The following is a 4,311-nucleotide window of genomic DNA, read 5'->3' as shown; positions in this document are numbered from 1 at the left end:
GAGTCTTGTTTTACCATTTGAGTCTCTTGTTCATCAACAAGCTCCATGTGGAGAGCAACCAATGGTGTAGTTCCTCCACAAGCTCCATGTGGAGAGCACCTCCTTCATTGTAATTTTCTGTTTTTTTTTTTTTTTGTTGAAGTTAATGAATTGTTTTTTTATCTACATGAGTGATCTCTGTGTTCCAATCCATGCGCTTGAGGAAAATTGTGGGGCCTTGCTAAGTCCCAGCAGATTGGATTCTCTGGAGTTTCAACATGAGGTCATGGGTTCGAGCATACCTTGTGGTGTGAGTGCGCGAGAGTGTGGGGTGGGGTGTGTGAGTCATGGTCTATGCCTCTTGTATGCATGCATGGTGGTGGCCCTGCATGCCATCAAAGCCAATACTCTACCAGCATCACTCATATTTTCTAGTTAACAAAACCATGCTACCAGTTTCAACATGCATTCTTCCAAAGATCATCTGCATTTCTGTTATATTACATGAATATAGAGCTAATGTTCTGTTGCAGTTTTGGCATCTGTAGGTTATGGACTATGCCTCCCTCCCTCATTGTGACAAATCAGAATGCAGGTTTTTCTTTATTTTGCTGACTTGATGAACATAACTGAGGAGCCTTCATTTGGGATTTTTTTCCTTTTCATTTTCTGCATTGCAGAAACATTCATCAATTATGGATTGAGTATCCAACATAAGATCACATCATTCATTTCTAATGTTAGATTACGGGTAACTTAATGATGGTTTCTCTCTTATTCATCTAATTTCAACAACATTGTTGCATTAGAACCCATTGCAGGAATAGGTGGTAACTACCTTATATAGTCAATGTTATTTATGGTCTACCATACATAGCACCTTTTTTTTTTTTGAAGAACAACCATCTCTTTCTTCTTATAGTGAAGATCTGTGTCATCGTTAATGTAGTTGCATTTGATTACTCTGTTGATGAATTTGATATTAACGTACATGCCTTGTTTTGTTAAAACAACTAGCTATATGCTCGTAGGCACTTTTTGTTTCCTCTTTGAGTATTGAGAAATATAGAAAATGAATGCGTGATGGCAATGGTGAGTTGTTCCGGACTATGGTTTTAAGATTCATCTGAACTGGATGTGACTTGGACGAGGCAACTTGTATTGGGTGGGACCCAATCTAGTTCAACACCCCACGACGCAACCCTCCAGGTGAACCCTGACTCGGGCAAGTTGAGCAATTCAGCCCCAACTAGGGTGAGTCATGACTCGACTCAGGGCAAACGAGTTGATCCCAGCTGGATCTTCTAACCATGTTCCGGGCATTCCCCGTTAGAGCTGTTCTAAGCTGACATGCATGTGCAAGTCAACTAATGCATGCACCTCCATATATGCCAACTTGGCACACAGGTAAAATATCCAAGCCCCACTCATCATGTGGATGTTTAGATGCTACTGGTGAAAGATAAAGGTGGTCTGCTCAGTAGTTGTGCCATGATATTAGAAATAAGTGGATGTGTTAAAAAACTTCAGACAGGTCTTTCATAGCTATAGATTCGTTCAGTTGATTGTGGCCCGACTAGAGGACTGACCTGATTCTTGGGATACGAAATCTACAGTTTACCCTTCTGATGGATGGCTTGGATATTACACCTGTCTGCCATGCCAGCATGTGGTAGTGTGTGCATTAGCTCACTTATACATGCAGGTGAGCTTAGCAAACCTCTTTCCCTTCCTCAGGTGGGCTCTACAAAGAAGGTGCACATTTCTACCAGGCAGTGAACCTGCTTCTGAACATCATTAGATTATTTTCTGATGGTGATCTTTTCTCTATAGAACGTGATGCACTGTATACCCTAGAAACTATCTAGAACTTAAGGCATTGCCACTAATCACTGGCATGTCCTACTTGTAATTGACAAGCAAATGGAGATTTTCTTTTCATGATGGTCAGCTCTGCTTACACATTTTTCAGGTCATAGATACTCGTGGTCAGTAGCTGTTCCACTTAGAAAGTGGGTACTTGTGGCTACTGATGGTCCTCCTTACGAAAATCGTCCAGACGTTTATTTTGGCCCTACAAACCATATGGTGAGACCATTCCTTTTGTGTCAATTTCATTCCTCTTTGAGTTTTTATTAATTCATTAAAAAAAATGGTTATACATGATGCACTTCTTTCACTTTGTCTCTCTTTCCCCCAATAGTCATTCCGATTTATGAATGCCATGACTATTTGTAGGATGATGGAATATATGAAGCTGTTGCAGGAAATGACTTTGTCATTACTAGAGTTGCATTTCGAGACAACTCTTCAAAGTACTACATAAATGACCGTGGAAGTAATTTTACAGAGGTCATTAAGAAATTGAAAGGAAAAGGAGTGGACTTGGACAACAATCAGTTTTTGATTCTTCAGGTGAGTGATGGGCTGATGGCTGAAAAAGGCCTATTTACTTATGAAAAAAATATTATACCGTCAAAATATATCTTCTCTTTCAATTCTTTATCATTGAAATTTCAGGGTGAAGTCGAGCAAATTTCTCTAATGAAGCCAAAGATTTGTATTTTTAACATTATTGTAATTGTAATTGTAATTGATTGAATGAAGGATTGTAATTGATTGTAATTGAATAAATGAATGATTGTAATTGAATGAATGAACAATTGTAATTGAATGAATGAATGATTATTCAGGTGCTAATTGAATGAACAAATGATTGTATATATTTTTTTAATTTACAAAATAGCTACAGATATTAACCGTAGCTAATAATCTGACAGTTGTAGCCATTATTAAATTTGGCATATTGCTATGGACTTTTAGCTACAAATAATATCCATAGCTGTTTGTGCTTTTCGCTACAGATATAATTGTTACGGATTATATCTGTAGCTATTGTAAACTATGGCTACGGATAAATCCGTAGCCATAGGTTCAAGACCTATTGTTACGACACCTACGACTATGGTCATGCTATGAACTAAAGCCATAGCCATAGGTATATGGCTACGGCTTTTATCCGTAGCCTTTGCCCAGTTTTCTGGTAGTGATTAGACTCAGCCCACGTCGAATCCAGAATTCTGGGTTGTTTACTTGAGATCTTGGTTCCATGAGAATGGCGTATACTAGGATCATGCCCTTTGGATTTGGGTAGAGTCTGATAGAATTTTGATCCAGAATTTATCTCTTATTTGTACTTGTTCACTTTGATTGTTGCATATGCTTCTTCTGTAGCTGCACTTTTGTTTTCTTTTTTTTGTTTCTTGTCATTTTTGTCCGTAGCGCCTTTTCGGGTTTTCGCTATGACCGGCTTTCCGTTATTTTTTCCTGTGGCGTCCTTTCAGATTTTCACCACGTCCCAATTTTTTTCTCTAGCCTGCTCCTTGCCAATTGAGCTCTTTTTACCCTTGGCACTTTTTCAGATTTTCACCAAGTCTGCTACATGTCGACTGTTTTTACTCAAGCCGCCCTTTTGGGTTTTCAACTCGCCCTTCTTGCTTAGGCATGTTATCTCTTTTTCTTTTTGGTTTGTACCAGGAGAGATGAGGAGATTTCCTTCATTGTCGGTCGATTGGCTACCCTCCTGCCTTTGTCTTTTATTACAATCATAAGCTGTTTATTTTGGTCAGATTATTTTGGGAGAGTGAAATGGTTTTGTAGGATTTTTTTGAACTATTTTCATTTCTCTCTTCTCCTTTTTTTAGCTTTATACCTTTTTGTTTCTTTTTTTTGGGTTTGTATGGGAAGGAATGATGGGTGTTTTTTTTTTTGAGTTCATTTGCTGACCTCAGCTTTGTGATTGTAATCATTGATGAAGTTAGGTATGGTTACCCGTGATAGATTTTCATATTGTTGGCGTTGATGGGCTCTGAAAGATCTTCTCCTCTCAGGTTGGTAAGCCGAAGGACACCTCCTAAAAGTACTTCCCGAATGATTAGCGGTCCATTTCACGAAGGTTTAAACTTTCCTTTGGGGTCCGGCAAGTGTGGCAGTAAAATGCGCTTCATGACCATGTCGCCGACCTTGAAGCTCCTCTTCCGGACCCTCTTGTTGTAGGCCCATGCAATCCTCCTTTGATAGCATTGTGAGTGGCTTAGTGCACGCATGCACTTTTCATCTGCTAGGTGCAGTTGGTCATATCTTGCTTGTTTCCACTCGCCTTCCCTGATTTCATTTTCTAGCAATACTCAGAGAGATGAGATTTTAACCTCAACTGGTAGTACTGCCTCCATTCCATATGTGAGTTCGAAAGGAGTTACACCTGTAGCAGACCGTACAGATGTCCAATAAGCCCAGAGTGCGTATCGGAGCATTTTTGACCAGTCACAATAT

General features: G+C 39.4%; 1 long non-coding RNA gene across 1 annotated transcript; it reads left to right on the top strand.

The window, feature by feature from the left end:
- Positions 1–1,095: 1,095 nt before the first annotated feature.
- Positions 1,096–2,653, top strand: LOC131230343 (uncharacterized). Its single transcript, XR_009163987.1, has 3 exons — positions 1,096–2,067; positions 2,218–2,394; positions 2,500–2,653. It is a non-coding gene; the product is annotated as an uncharacterized LOC131230343 (long non-coding RNA).
- Positions 2,654–4,311: the final 1,658 nt, after the last annotated feature.

This window comes from Magnolia sinica, chromosome 2 (assembly GCF_029962835.1).
Source record: "Magnolia sinica isolate HGM2019 chromosome 2, MsV1, whole genome shotgun sequence".
NCBI classification, from domain to species: domain Eukaryota; kingdom Viridiplantae; phylum Streptophyta; class Magnoliopsida; order Magnoliales; family Magnoliaceae; genus Magnolia; species Magnolia sinica.
This window is presented reverse-complemented; position numbering and strand designations above follow the sequence as displayed.